This window comes from Manis pentadactyla, chromosome 3 (genome assembly GCF_030020395.1).
Source record: "Manis pentadactyla isolate mManPen7 chromosome 3, mManPen7.hap1, whole genome shotgun sequence".
Taxonomy (NCBI): Eukaryota; Metazoa; Chordata; class Mammalia; order Pholidota; family Manidae; genus Manis; species Manis pentadactyla.
The window spans coordinates 133,991,896-134,007,799 of NC_080021.1; the positions used below are offsets into that span (position 1 = coordinate 133,991,896).

The 15,904-nt window shown below is 42.0% G+C and overlaps 1 pseudogene; it reads right to left on the bottom strand.

Annotated features, from left to right (window-relative positions):
- Positions 1-1,367: 1,367 nt before the first annotated feature.
- Positions 1,368-14,920, bottom strand: LOC130683122 (SOSS complex subunit B2-like; annotated as a pseudogene).
- Positions 14,921-15,904: the final 984 nt, after the last annotated feature.

Below are 15,904 nucleotides of genomic sequence, written 5' to 3' on the forward strand. Positions count from 1 at the left end.
CTTGCTCCTCGTTTGCTGTGCATGTAGAAATGTTGCAGATACAGAAGCAGAAAGATATGTATTGCTCCCCTTGCCTTTGTTCAGGGCTCAGACCTTGGGAGACTACTCCCCTCTGAGCCCGCCGGTGTAAAATAAACCCTCAACACTCCAAGACCTCCGAGTGCCGCTTGGTTCTTCCATCAGCGATCCAGTCCAGGTTTTTCAGGTTTTTCCCGTAACAGTCCTTGGAAGTCAAAAAACATTAATCCCTCTAGGTTTATGTGTGTGGTTTTAAAGTGATATACTCTCTTGGAAAATCCACTTTTTGATATATATCATCATATGACCACTAATACTCAAAAAGAAAGACATTTTTATTAAACTAGCAAAGAGAATATATACCTTTCTTGTACTTTAAAATATTTACTCTTGAAACAGAAAGCAATATTTTTGAAATGACAAGTGAATGGACATTATATAGCATTCAGCCATAAACAACTTCATAGCCCAAATAAAACTACCTATACATTTTGTATTAAAACTGAGTCTGTTGGAAATTTATATATTTTCCCAGAATAACTAATGATCTTTCTTTTTCTTTTCTGATGGAGAATTTTAGCAGTCATACAAGAATCATCAGTTTTCAGGTTCATATAATATTAAAACCATGTAAAAATCTTATTGAATATAGTGTAACCTAAAGCACTTGCACTCTTTGAGGGAGACATGAAATATTGCTGTCTGGTAGTGGTCATCTGTGCTGTGCAGCTGGGTGATTTGTTTCTAGGCTGAGTAAAAGGCATCAACAGAGAAAGAGGGATGAAATATGCATGATATTTGGATAGTGGATAGAGAAAATGTTCAGAGTTGACAGGAGGAGATGGGTGTAGAGAACAGCATGGAAAGAGCAGACATTATGGGATTTTCTTCAGAAAAGGAACCACTGAGAAAGGAAACAGGCATTTCTGAAGTTGGGAGAATGAATTTTGAGGGAACTCACATTTGGGTCTTTGCTCATCTCAGGAAATCTGGGAGCAAAGAGAGTGGCCATGAAATAGAGCATGTGAAGACTATGTGACTGGAATTATTATGGAAAATGTGACAAGGAATTAAACAAATTAGACCAACTTTTATATGCTGATAATAAAATGTGTGAACAGATGATACTAGAAATTGTAAATCTGTAGGGGACCTAACTTGGTGCAGTTTGTTGAAATATTTTGGATTTTATTTTCTGTTTTTGCCAGAAGTATACTGTGGAGAGCAGGGGGAGTTGCTCAGGGTTGGGGACCATGCTGGTGGAAACGGCGGCAGGTAGAAGATGAGTGATTCCAGAAGGAGGCAACAAGAGCTGCTGTGGTCCAAGCTGGTGATGGCCACAGTGGGTGTCAGTGGGTGTAAGAGTTCTGGAAAACTGAGGGGCCTCCAAGGGCCAGGGGATGTGAAGAGGTTGGAGGCAGGTTCCTGGGAAACAACTGGGAGGAGCAGAAAGCTTCAGCCCATGGGAGCCACTGCAAAACAAACAAAAATGTTAATGAGCTCAAGGGGGTTCAGCCTGAGGTCACTGATGTACGCTGTATCAGAGTACGCTCTTTTAACTAAAAGCTCTTCTCCAAATTTGATATGACTGCATAGCTTAGATTTGAGTTTTACCGTTTTGTACTGATCTTCTTGCTTAATATGCTTTAAAGTTCACAGGACACAGATGTTGCACGTGGTGATGTCCCTGAGTTATGCCAAAGCTGTCCTGTTCTGTACTCTTTGGACCAGACTTTCAGGGCTGAGCGTTTTCCTGGGGGTGGGGGGCGGTAGGGGGTAGGGGCTTGTGTCCACCAGGCCGCATAAAGCAAGACACCCCTCACTCAAGGTTCATTAATGTGGTTGGGGTCCCCTTAATGAACTACAGAGAACACCTTTTCACAAGGTTCTGTGATTGTTGATATCTCCCCCAGCTTTTCTCCAATGCAGCTCTATTTATAATTAACTGTGAGAATTAACTGTGCCTACAGCAGCACACACCAATCTTTCATTTACGATCCTTCTGACATCTCATTACATTGACATCTGTGAGCACAGGGTAGGAGCAAGCTATTCTGGGAGAAACTCATTGCTCTTTGACTTCTGATCATTTTATGTTTGTAAAGTTTGACAAGTCACATTTCAATGAAGAAAAATATTAACACTGGGCTTTTATTATTCGGATGTTTATTACTGGGGTGACAAGCCATGGCAGCCTGGTCGTCTCAGGGGTCTGGTCCTGTGCACCCCTCAGAGCTGGTTAAGTCAACCTTAGCTGACCACAAAGTCTCCTCCAGTAGCCATAAACCTTATGCTCCTTTTGTCTATTAATACACTTCCTTAAACTGTTCCTGGCTCTGCTCCCTGCCCAAAGGCACAAAGTAGTCCATCCATCATGCAGTTTAATACATAATCCTTCATTGATATTCAAAACTACCTGGAGAACAGAGCATGGAGTCCTGCCAGCCTCCACAGCCTTGGCATTTGGTTTAGCTCCATCTGCATAAAAAATTAAGCAGCCCTTTAAAAATGCAGCAGCATGCCACAATGCCTTCCTGAAATGCCTTAGTTGCTTTTCTAGGGAACGTTCAAGCAAATTTCCAAAAATCAAAAGTTTGGACAAACCAAATATATGTAGCATTATTATCACTTCGATTTAATGGTTTTAAATATGCAAGATCTTTCTTTTCTCCAAGGCAGCTCCTTGACACAGAAAGATGCTTTGATAGTCTCTGCAGCTTGAATACCAACGCTTTCCTTAGGTGGAGTTGGATTAAAGAGGAATTGGTCCTTTTAATAGAATAGCTTTCTCAGCAAATCATACTGTATGAAAGGGAAACTTAACCATTTCACCTACGTTTACAAATATATTTTCATAGAGCTCTGCAAACTACTCTGGTGATTTTTTTAAAAAAGCATATTTCAAGGGTGATGTTCTTTTTGCCACTTATTTTGTATATTTTGGCTTTCTCCCTATTTTTTTTTTAACTGAGTTGTCTAGTAATTTGTCTATTTTTAAGTACTTTTAAAACCCAGGATTTTTCTTCACTAATTAAGTCTGCTGTTTAATTATCAATGTCATTAATTTTTGTGCTTATCTCTTTCCTCACATTTTCTTTTGGTTTATTTTCTTGCCTTTACCTAATTATTTTTTGAGCTGAGAATTTAATTCATTAGTTTGAATTATTTAAGTGTTCATGCTGACAGTGTTTAGTGCTGTGAATTTTCCCCTGATCATTGCTTTCTGCTATGTGGTGTTTTCATTATCATTTTGTGTTTTAGAAAATTCTGTAATTTTAGTTTGCATTTCCCTTCCACCTAAGGGTTGTGCAATATAAGGTTTATTAATTTCCAAATGGAAAGGAAGACACATTTTCAGTATTTTTTAACATAATATGGACTTTGTCTTTCTGGCCATTGTTTTAGATCAAGCTTAGTGCTCTGCTAGCTTCCTTCTCTCTTTTCCACAGTTCTTCTTAGCCTGTCTTTGCTCATCAAAAAGCCTTGGTAAGGGGTGAAAACATGGGAGATCTCACACCAAGATTTATGGACTTTTCTCTGTTTACTTACAGATATCTTGAAGTTCGGGCAAGTTATTCTGAAGACATGATCTTTGTGTAGCTTTGTTATCTCCTTATCATTCCATGTTGCTTTTGGAGTAAATGTGGGAGATAGGGACATTGGCTATTACTACTTTCTTCAACTGCCTATTACACCTTTTCTTATTGCTGCACAAAAACTGACAATTGTACCATTTCTTAGGAATCTCTTTTTCTCTCGGTTTTCCAGACCAAATAATTTCTACTGATCTATTTTCAAACTCATGATCTTGTCCCTCTAACAAGTTAAAGTGTTAAGGTCATCGGTTGGCAACTTTTAAAGATATTATATATTTACGTAAGATACTGAATTTTTCACTTTCAGAGTTTTCGTTTATTCTGATATATTTCTATTCTAATGTTTTTCTTTCTATGCAAACATTTCCTTTATAAATCATTATGAGCACCACTCCTTTACTTTTTTTTTTTTTTTTTCATACATCAAGTGATTTGGGATCATTTCCTGGACATCAGGAAAGACCCTTCACTCTCTTATAGTCTCCTGAATAGTGTTGGGGGTTTTTATTGTTGTTGTCATTGTTACTATTACCAGGTAGTTAATTTAATTGGACTCAAACAGCAAAATCTGTATCTCCAGTAAAAGCTCAAAACCAACTTACTTCTTTTAACTGTAGATCAGGTGCTTACATTCTCCATTTATGGACACTTGGTGGTTCATCAGAGATTTGGAGAGAGTTTTTACAGAGAATTCAGGTCTCTACTTCTGTGGCCTTTTCTAGATTCCTCCTCCCCAATTTCTGGTAGTTAAGTGTGCTCCAAATTCTACTCTCTCATTTTTAAAGCCATGAAACTCAGTATTTTCTTTCAGACTTTTAGGCATCCCATGCAATGCTGACCAGGTCTCCACTTTAAATAGAAACCGTAAAAAACTAGAGAATTCACCTGCTGTCACTCCCGTGGCTCGGCCGCCAACTTCCCGCTCCTGTTTGCCCTCCTGAGCAGGATATCCCAGATGGCTTTTGCTGTTACCTTTGCGTGGAGCTTATAGTCACAGCTCTGAGGATTGCTCCAGTGGGAGCTTACTCTATTATAACTGAAAGTAGAACCTAATGGTCTTTTATGAAGCAACGATAACACAAGTCAAAAGAAAAAGCTCATATGAGAATTTTTTCTGTAGGAACAGTTTTCGTAAGATCAAAATTAGTGACTCTAACCCATCTGCAGTGATACAGAAAACACAGAATTATTAAAAAAATATTCCTTTGTAATTCATTAAATCACAGGACTGGAAGACAAGTCTTGGTGAGAATCTAAGGAATCTAAGGGGAGGAGTTATGCACTGTAACAGCACATGGGAATCAGGGGATGCCACCAGGTGCTTGCATCCTGCATCTAAACAAATAAAATAGCAGCAGTGGGATGTTTCTAACTCTGCTTTGTAACCAGAATCAAAACTAAATGGTGACATCTCCTGATTCAACCCCACAAAGGTTTGCACCTTAAATGAAATAGTACTTTCCTGTCATATCAATGCAATTATTAATATTTTAAGAGTGATGTGATTTTTGGACTGTAAACTATGTGGTTCTTAGGATAAGCTCACTATTATAGCTGTTCAAATAATTTGAAACTGGGGAAATAGAAAATGAAAATGATCAATAATTTAATTGCACTTTATTGTTTTACTATGCATTTTCCCAAACATTTTACAACTCAAAATAACCTTAGTGAAGGCATGAAGAACTGAGCCTCTGAAAAGTAAAGATACTTTTAATCAATACTTTTGGAACTTGAATGCAGTTCCAAATACAAATACTGTCCTGTTGTAGTTCATTGTCTCCTTGCCTCTCCTGTGAGGAAAAATTCCATGCTCAGTGTCACCTAAGATGGAAACTTGGTTCACTTTTGTAATTTTCCCATCATTACAACTGTAAAATTAATGTAAGTTACACTTAAGTACCAGGTTAAACAATATTCATCTTGCTTATTTGTTTATTTATTTATTCTGAATGGTGTTTTGGCAACCTGTTCATTTTTTCTATTTATTTCCTTTTTATTTCTTGTCTATTTTCTTATTTTGTAGCTACAGTGGATACTAGAGAGAAGCCAGATTGCTAGACACACTAGTGTGTCATAGACACAACTTACGTGGAAGCATCAGGGCATAAACTTGTACAAGTAGGAGAGACAGGTGGTCTAACGCTGAATGGGAAGGGCTGGTGCCTTAACCACTTTAATTAATTAAATGGAATTAGGGGGTTCACATGCACCTTGGATATATGTGGTTGCTTGTTTTTGGTTTTGGTTGGAGAGGCCAGTTATGATGCATTTTTATTGAGTAGTGACACTATAATAGGATTAATGATATGTATAGGCAGAAAGTATAAAAGAAATGTGAAGTAGATGTATCCTAAGGATTTATAAAAATAAGTAGATCATACTGTTGACTCATGATTCATGTTTTCCATCACTATGAAGCTGACAAATCTAATAAAGGGATGATATTGTGTAGTTTTCTTGCTTTATATCTCCATGTCTTTATGAGCATGCAGGCATGAAACAATATTCTTATTATTTATAATTTTTTTGCACTTTAGCTAAATTATTTTCAGAATATTATATTGTTAATACCACAACAATGTGTGTATAATATACAATATTCATGTAATATTACAGTATAATATATGTTACATATAAATATAATATTGTAACAATATTAACAACATAGTTAAATGCTGTTTATGTCATAGGAAACCCAAGGTAGTAGGTATCTATTGACACATACACATCTCTTCAAAGGAGGAAAAGAGGCACTTGATATTGGTTCAGACTCCAGAAAGTATTTTAGAATACTTATAAATTACCAAGAATAATCTTCACTCGAAGGAGTTATAGCTTTGGTAAAGGCAAATACCTTGAGAAGTTTAGACTATTCCAATGCCCATTTGAGCATACTACTTGTAAACTCTGAGCTCTTTAAAAATGATAATGAAGTCCTCAGCCCCATTCTCATTTTGGAGGAGACCAATAACCCCGCCTACTACCATCTGTGATTTTAAAAGTACATTTTTTCTTATTCAAATTTGTAGCTTAATTGTGTGGATTTTTTCTTATCTTTTAAAAGAAAGTTAAGAAGACTTCTGGTTTTAATTCAAGGATGATGTAGAGAGATGGAGTGAGCATTGCTTCCATCTTTACAATGAGAAACATTTTGGACAAAATGCAGAATATTTATTATGACTTTAATCAAATCCATCAGAGAACTGAGGTTTGCAGGGTTAACAACTAACCCAAAATCTAGAGAGAGATAATTTGTCTGCAGAAAGAAACAGTATCTGATCATTTGCTTATCTAGGACAAATATCACTGAATGTCAGATAAGCTGTTGGATTCTCCCAGAGGAGGACGCCGCCCCAAATCACTCACGGAAGGCGTCTCTTGATGCAACAAGCAAGAGGAATTTATTCAGAGGCTAGCTAGCTGGGGTCCATGTGTTAGCCCGACGCAGCGGGTCTCAACAAGGACCCCGAACACACAAAGCCAGAAGTTTTTATAGCATTTTCAAAGGGGCAGTATTTTCTACAGTCACAATACAGTGTTTTTCCATAGACACAAATTTTCGGCTGACGCCACATCCTGGGGGTCTGGTTAGATAAAATCACTTTCAGAATGTTTAGGGTGGTTCTAGCAAGATAAGCTTAACTGATTGAGGTTAGCTAACTAAAGGTCACTACAATTAACACAGGCTGACTAACTTGTTTTTCAAAGTTCTAGTAATTTTTCCTCCTTCTAGGTTAGAAAATGGTGTTTGAGCCTTTAAGATGGCTGTGCTTATGCTAACTTTTGATTCTTCAGGTTCTACAAAGCCAGTTCTAATAGAATGTAGACCAGATAGGTAATTTCAGCAGATGTTCAAAATTATAAGAGTCCAGTAGAAATGTTAGAAATAAAAATAGGTAGTACCAGAATGAAGAATGCCTTCAGTCAGCATTTCAAGGAAAGAACCAATAAATTTAAGGATAGGTGATTAGAAATTACCCAATTGATACACAAAGAGAAAAACCATGAAACAGATCCTAAAGAACTGAGTATCCAAGAGCTGTAAGGCAATATTCAGATCTAATGTATTCATAAGTGGAGTCTCAAAATAAGAAGAAAGAGAATTGGCAGAAGAAATATTTGAGGAAACAATGGCTAAGATTAGTGTCAGACACCAAACATAGAAACAATGGCTAAGATTAGTGTCAGACACCAAACAGAGAACCAAGAATCTCAGAGAATACCAAGCAAAACACATTTTTAAAAAAATTAAAACTCAAAAGAAAGAACAACATGTGGGCATTGCATTCATATCATAATTGCTGAAAAACAAAGAGAAAATCTTGAAGATAGTTGGGAGAGACAAACTATGTTGTCTATGGAGCAAGAAAGATAAAAATTGTCGAAACCTTTTATCAGCAACCGTGAAAGAAAAATACCATAGAGCAACACCCCTAAAGCATTCAAAGGAAAAAAAGTATTTCATATCCAGTGAAAATATTTTTCAAAAGTAAAGGAGAAATAAAAATTTTCTTAGATCAACAAAGGTGAGGAAATTATTTGCCAACGTAGCTTCTCCATAGGAATGTTGAAGGAAACCCTTCAGGCAGAGGGGAACATGCGTGACATCAGAAACATATCTACCCATAGAAATGAAGAGAGTTCAAGATGAAATAAATAAATAGGTGAAAGCAAAATGAAACTTTTTTTTCTTATTTTTATGACTCTAAAGCTAACACTCCCTAAAGTAATAATAGGACAAATGTTAGGTGTTTGTAACATATGCCAAGTTAAAATGTATGAGAACAATGCACAAGGATAGTAGGGAGGAATGAGAAATGAACTGTTACAAGTTTTTTATACTACACATTAAGCAGTATGATATTTGTACAGTAACTCAAATTATGTAATATATATGTACTGTTATATGCATATTGTATAGTATATATATATATATATATATATATATATATATATATATATATACTGTAATAATATATACTGTAAGCCCTAGGGCAACCATATAAAGTTTTTTTTAGCGTTAATGCTAGTTTTATTCAAGAGATAATATTAAAGAAAAGTTGAATTCTAACAAAGGAAAAATTTGCCAGTGATCTACCCTATAGTAAAAAGTGGAAGTGGGGACCACTTACAACACAAATAAATTCTAATGTTACATTCCTAAATAAAGCTGCATTTGCTTCTTTGAGAGAGCCATTTCTTAGCTTCTACTGATGAGGCTTTGTGAACTGTGTTCAGAAACTTTAAACACACACACACACACACACACACACTCCTTTAAATAAAGTACCTCAGATTTTTTACTCCAGGCTGAGTTTCTGCAAGTACCTAGGACCCTATAACTTAAAAAACATTGTGTATTTCTACATGAATTGGGACCCTATAACTTAAGACTGCATATTTCTACATGAATTCGATTTGCACTGCCTTAATTATGACGTGTTATTTAAATTTTAAAAATTAGATCAATATTTATTATGACTTGATAACTCCCTCAAATTATACTTTAACATTTGATGTGGTACTTCAAAAATAAATATTCAAGGCCTCAGTTTTTGATAAAAATATTAATAAGAATATATTAAAATAAAAGTTGCTTGCTTATAAAAATTACTTGTTATAATACAGATCATATTTTATTCCATAACTGTGAAAAAGAATGTGTTTTTTGGTAATGAAACAAGTTTAGGATGATTCAGTCCTCGGCAAAATCTTCATGGCAGTCACTCAATGAAGCAGAATTCCTGGATTCACACTCAGAAGCTTCTGTTAGCATTGACCGAGTATTGGGTTTTTTTTTTGGTGGTTATTGCTTTAGTTGGCAATACATGAATTTAAGGAAAAAGAACATCTCCCACTAAGCCTTATTTTAAACATTACAAAATTTATACAGAAAAGAGACTCACAGAGGCTATAATGTTGGTATCTTATGTAACTGCACCAATGGGTGCAAGGTTTTTTAGAGAATATTCAAAGTTTTTGCTCTGAAAATAAATGCCCCTACTTTTCAGTTCCCATTCTTCAATAGGAGACTTGAGCAGCAGAACAGTTTTGCTATCAAAACAAACCACTCTTGTTAACAAGCCAAAAACATGAAACCGATAAAGAACAGTTTTCACAGTTAACAATAAATAAAAGTGCAGTAAGTGTTCAAGTGGGGCATGTAGTTTAAAAACTACACGAGTATTTGGCATAGGTCGTCTCTCATAGGCTCTCCGAGGGTCCCTGCCATTACTTACTGTGGTCATCACTGTTTGATTCTTAGCTGTTCCTGGAGGATTTATAAATAGGTCTCCGACCATTGCTTCGCCCAGCGTATGAAACTTGGCGTCCCCTTGATTCTGGGCCAGTTTGAACCCCGTTTCCCACTGATACGAATGTACCTGTACCCATATTACTATTCATGAAATTGTTGTTCTGCTCATTGTGTGCCCTTTTCTTCCATTGTCCTCGATAATCTGAGTTGAGTTTTGAAGGGCCCCCACCCATAAGATGGCGAAATTCCTGCTTCTCTTCTGGGTCCTCGGTTCCCACCGGCGCCACCTGAACCCCAATCACCCCTCACCCCCCTAATCCCAGCACCTAGCCAATAGCCACTAGCCCCGTAGAAGTAACACCACAATCACCCCATGCCCCTTCCTATATAACCCAGCACCCTTCCCTAATAAAGCGGAATTCTCCGGTGAATTGCTGCTGTGTGTCGCTCCTTTCCTTTCATTGGTGCCGAAACGAGGTGACTCCTTTGCTCTCCCCGCCTTAGGCCTTCACGGCTGCGGCAGACCCTCAGGCCCCTCCTCCAATAGCCATAAACGAGGTGACTCCTTTGCGGATGAGAATGCTCCCTTTCCCCCCTTCTCCTTCCGTTCCTTCCGCCGAAAATTCCTTCTGCCGAAAATTCCTAGTACTGGGTACCTCGTGACTCCAGCACTCTGCCTTCTTAGAGAAGTCTGGGTGACGACCCACACTTCCTAAGAAACCGACTCGTATACGAGTTTCCGCAGACCACTAAGAATCATCGGGGACGCCCTTTGTCTCCTTGCGGTCTGCTCCCAGTCCGAGGGTCTCCGTTCCTCTTGCCCTGTTTGTCTCCTTCTCTGTCCTTTAGCCATGGGAGCCTCCTCATCCCTCCCTGAAAGTTCACCCCTTGAATGCCTGCTCAAGCATCTAGCCACCCTCTCCCTGACGCCTGATATAAAACCAAAACTTCTCCGTAAATACTGCTCCCAAGATTGGCCGACATACCCCCTAGACAATAACAACCAAAGGCCTGCAGGGGGAACTCTTGATCCTAACATCACTCGCGATCTCTTTAACTACTGCCAGGGCCTGAAAAAATGGAAGGAGATTCCCTATACCGAAGCTTTCCACCTCCTCCTCCAGCCTCCTTCACCGCCGCCGCCTCCCCCCCCCACCTCCCCCCAAGTTCTCCTAGCCTGCAAGCCATCTCTCCCCCGAAGAAGCCTCCTGTTCACTCCCTTCGCCCTCCTCTCCTACAACAGCCCCTCTCCCTTCCTCCACCACCATTTCCTCCCCCACCTCACCCCCCTGCAGATCAAGCCTGAGCCTTTCAGCCCCCCTCTAAGTCCCAGGAGCCTCCTCCGTCTTTGCCCCCATCACCTGTTTCTCCCCCACAGACTGAGCCAGAACCCTTCAGTCCCCCACCATCGTGCGTCTCCGCTCTCGAGATATCTTCGCTCCTGCTTAATAGCAGGTCTGAAAAACGCAGCTCGTAAAGTAGTCAATTTTCAAAAGCTCCAAAACATAATTCAAAGGAGTGAGGAGACTCCCTCTGAGTTCTTAGACAGACTCACTCAAGCCCTATTACAGTTACCAGCCTGGACCCAGAAACGCCTGACGGGAGACATGTCCTTATGACATACTTCCTAGCTCAAAGCTACCCCGACATTAAAGCTAAACTCAAAAAGTTAGACACTACCCTACTACCGCTACCCCACAGACTGAGATCCTAACAGTGGCCTTTAAAGTCTTCCATAACCGGGAGGAGGAGAAAGAACGCCGTAAACAAAAGGCTGATCAGGCCAATTTCCAAATGTTGGCCCAGCTGATAAAACCACAACCTGGGCGCCTCTCTACAAACAAGCCCCCCCACCAGGAGCTTGTTTCAAGTGCGGAAAAGAAGGACATTGGTCAAGGGTGTGCCCCTCCCCCAATCTACTACCACCCCATGCCCCAGATGCCACAAAAAGGGCCACTGGGGGTCTGATTGCCCAGCCACCCGAAGGGGAGGCTGGACGAACAACCCCCATCCTAAGCCCGCCGTAGTGGGGCTGGCAGAAGAAGATTGACAGGGCCCGGGGGCTTCTCGCCCGACCATTTCCATCACCAAACGGGAGCCCAGGGTTACTTTAATAGTAGACGGTCGCCCCATCTCCTTCCTCCTAGATACAGGAGCCACCTTCTCAGTCTTGCGAGAATACCGGGGCCCTACCACGCCTGCCATTACTCCTATAGTCGGGGTAGGAGGTAAACAGATTTTCCCATTAAAAACCCCCCGCCTTTTATGCACAATCCAAGACAATCCCATACCTTTCTCCCACTCCTTCCTGGTTATGCCCCAGTGTCCCATCCCCTTACTAGGACGGGATATCCTTTCTCTCCTCCATGTCTCCATAACTATATCCACTCCCACAGCCCCCAGTACTCCCTTTCTGATGGCCCTCATAGCCGATGACCCCCCTCTACCCAATGAAAGCTCCAGTTCCGCCCTCATACACCCTGTAAATCCCAAAGTTTGGGACATTACAAGCCCCTCCGTGGCTCTATGTCCTCCTGCCTCTATCAAATTACGTGACCCCTCTCAGTATATCTGTCAGGCCCAATACCCCCTAACCACTTCAGCCCTCAAAGGCCTCCAACCCATCATTCAAGATCTTTTAAACAAAAATTACATCAGACCCACTCACTCCCCATTTAATACCCCCACATTAGCTGTTAAAAAAAACCAACAGATCTTTCTGCCTCGTCCAAGACCTTCGCCTCATCAACATGGCCATCGTCCCTATCCATCCCTTAGTCCCAAATCCATACACCCTTTTATCGCAGATCCCTGCCTCGGCCTCCCACTTCTCAGTCCTGGATCTCAAGGACGCATTTTTTTCTATCCCTCTGGACCCCTCCTCCCAAGATTTTTTCGCCTTCACCTGGACGGACCCATACACAAGACATTCTGAACAACTCACTTGGACAGTTTTGCCACAAGGCTTCCGAGTCCACCTTATTACAATACATGGACGATCTTCTACTCTGCAGTCCCTCGTGGGAACAGTCTCAACTTGACACTGCCTCCCTACATAACCTTCTAGCTTCCAGAAGTTACCAGGTATCCCCTTTCAAAGCTCAAATCTCTTCCCCTTCTGTCACTTACCTCGGATTTCTTCTATCTCAACAAAGAAAGTCCATTACCTTAGACAGAAAACGGCTCCTCTCTGACCTGCCCGTTCCCAAAACCAAGACAGAAATCCTTTCCTTTCTAGGCCTGGCTGGGTATTTTAGAGCGTGGATCCCTAACTTCTCCCTGTTGGCAAGACCCCTATACGACCTCACAAGGGCCCCCCTGAAGAACCATTATCCTCCTCACCCCGACACTCCTTCATTAAGCTCCGTCGAGCCCTTGTGGAAGCCCCAGCTCTCCATCTTCCTGATTTGTCGAAGCCCTTCTCATTATACATTCATGAGAGGTCCAGTCAAGCTCTAGGAGTCCTAGGCCAATATTATGGCCCATCCTTTGCCCCAGTAGCTTATCTTTCCAAGCAATTAGACCCCACAGTTCAGGGATGGGCACCCTGCCTACGAGCATTAGCCGCTGGACAGCTCTTGCAGAAAGAAGCTCATAAACTGACATTCGGGGCGCCCCTTACCATTCTGTCCCCACATCACCTAAAGGATCTCTTAACCTACAAAAGTTTACAGACTCTCCCTCCTTCCAGACTCCTGACCTTACTGTCCTCTTTCCTCCAAAATCCCATTCACCCCCTTTGCCATCCATACACGAATCATGACTTTTTCCCCCTTTACTGCTCCCTTGCTCTCTCTCGCATTTTTTCCTCATTCCTATTGTCTTCCCTGCCACCCCAGCCTCCTTTGTATGGCGATTCAAAGTCAGACAGACTTATACACAGCATCAAACAAAAATTACTGCCCTCATTGCCACATCAGACTGCCCTCTGAAAGGCTGTTCCGAGCCTTTATACCTCCACTTTCCTCCCTCCACCGAAGTGTTCACTAGCAGCTACCTTTATTCTCCCTATCTCTGCTTCCACTATGACCAAAAACAAACCTGCTGCAGGCGATGGCCAGACACCTACGGGGATGTCCCTACTGGTCTTGCGCCATTCACTACATGGGTAACTCCCGGTACCCAGAGTATTACTCCTCCAACCCATTCTCTTCAATACTAACAAACCCCTTCCTCACCTGGCTGTGACCCATTGCAGGCCCTATAATAATCATTCTTCTCACCTGTCTCTTCTTACCTTGTATAGTAAAGTTTATCAAATCCCAAGTCAGTAAAATCTCTAATCAAACTTTCAACCGGCTTTTACTCAGGAACTACCAGCTTTTAGCCACAGAAGATCCCTCACCCTCACGTAACCTCTTCACCACACGCTGAGATGGACCCCTCTCTCCACTGGAAACTGTTCCTGGAAACAATGGCCGCAGACGCCTGGCTTCTGGCACCCGTATCCTCTTGGCACCATTAGAATCAACAAGTCCTCGACCTATGGTTACAGGGAACCTTCACTGATTTCCAACCTGAAGAAGTCCACATCTACTCGTCCTTACTGTGGGGAGTCCTATCAACCCTTTCCTCCCAGTCCTCAAGCCCTCACTCCCTTCTCCGCCCCCGTTCAGCAGGAAGCAGTCAGAGAGAAAGCAACGTCCACAACCCCATAGAGGAGAAAGGGGGGAATGAAGGGCCCCCACCCATTAGATGGCGAACCTCCTGCTTCTCTTCTGGGTCCTCGGTTCCCGCCGGCGCCACCTGAACCCCAATCACCCCTCGCCCCCCTAATCCCAGCACCTAGCCAATAGCCACCAGCCCCGTAGAAGTGACACCACAATCACCCCATGCCCCTTCCTATATAACCCAGCACCTTTCCCTAATAAAGCGGAATTCTCCGGTGAATTGCTGCTGTGTGTCGCTCCTTTCCTTTCAGGTTTACTGAAATTTGACACTTCTGAGTAAGCCATACGAAATTCCCCAATATTTTAAAGTTCTACACCCCTTCCAGTATTAAAGTTCTACACCCCTTCCAGTAAAGAGTCAGACATCTTCCCCACATGGCTGCCTAGCCTCTGGTCAACCATGTGATATCCCCCGGCTGTATGAGGCCTCCGATTTCATTGCACACGGAAATAGGAATGCAGACCGTTTAATCGCTACTTCGCATGACCTCACTTCATGGCCGTCTGTGGTTTCGGTCCCACGTCCTCACGGGGTCTGCAGCGGGGAGGGCGCCTGCTTCTCCGCCCGCCACCCGGGCCACGGCCACTCAGCTGCGGCTTGGCCCCTGCCAAGAGCAGCAGTAGCTTCTTTGGGTGAGCTCATCTCAGGGAGGGGAAGGAGGGGGAGGGGAAGGAGGAGAAAGGGGAAGGAGGGGGAGGGGAGGGAAGAGGGGAGGGGGAGGTGGAGGAGGGGGAGGGGAGGGAAGAGAGGAGGGGGAGGGGGAGGAGGGGAAGGGGAGGGAAGAGGGGAAGGGGAAGGGGAAGGAGGGGGAGGGGAGGGAAGAGGGGAGGCGGAAGGGGAAGGAGGGGGAGGGGAGGGAAGAGGGGAGGCGGAAGGGGAAGGAGGGGGAGGGGAGGGAAGAGGGGAGGCGGAAGGGGAAGGAGGGGGAGGGGAAGGAGGGGGAGGGGAGAAGAGAGGAGGGGGAAGTGGAGGGAAGAAGAGGAGGAGGAGGGGAAGGAGGGGGTGGGGAAGGAGCTTTGAAAAGGGGAGCAAAGAGAGGAGCCAAGCCCGGAAAGGGAGAAAAAAATATAAAGATTTTTTAAAGAGATATAAGTCAACAAGTCAATAAAATATAAAATAAAAGAAAAACTGTTCAGTTAAGCCCTAAGCCCTAAGGAAACAAAAGATGAAAAAGAACAAATGGACAAATGGAACAAATTGAAAACACCTAGCAAGATTGTTTTGTTCATACCATATAAATTAGTACTTTGAACATGAAGGATTTGAACACAAGAGTTGCAAAAATTAAATGTCAGGTTGTATACAAATGTACTATATGCCATCTTCAAGAGCTACTGTGAAAATAAATCATAGGTTAAAC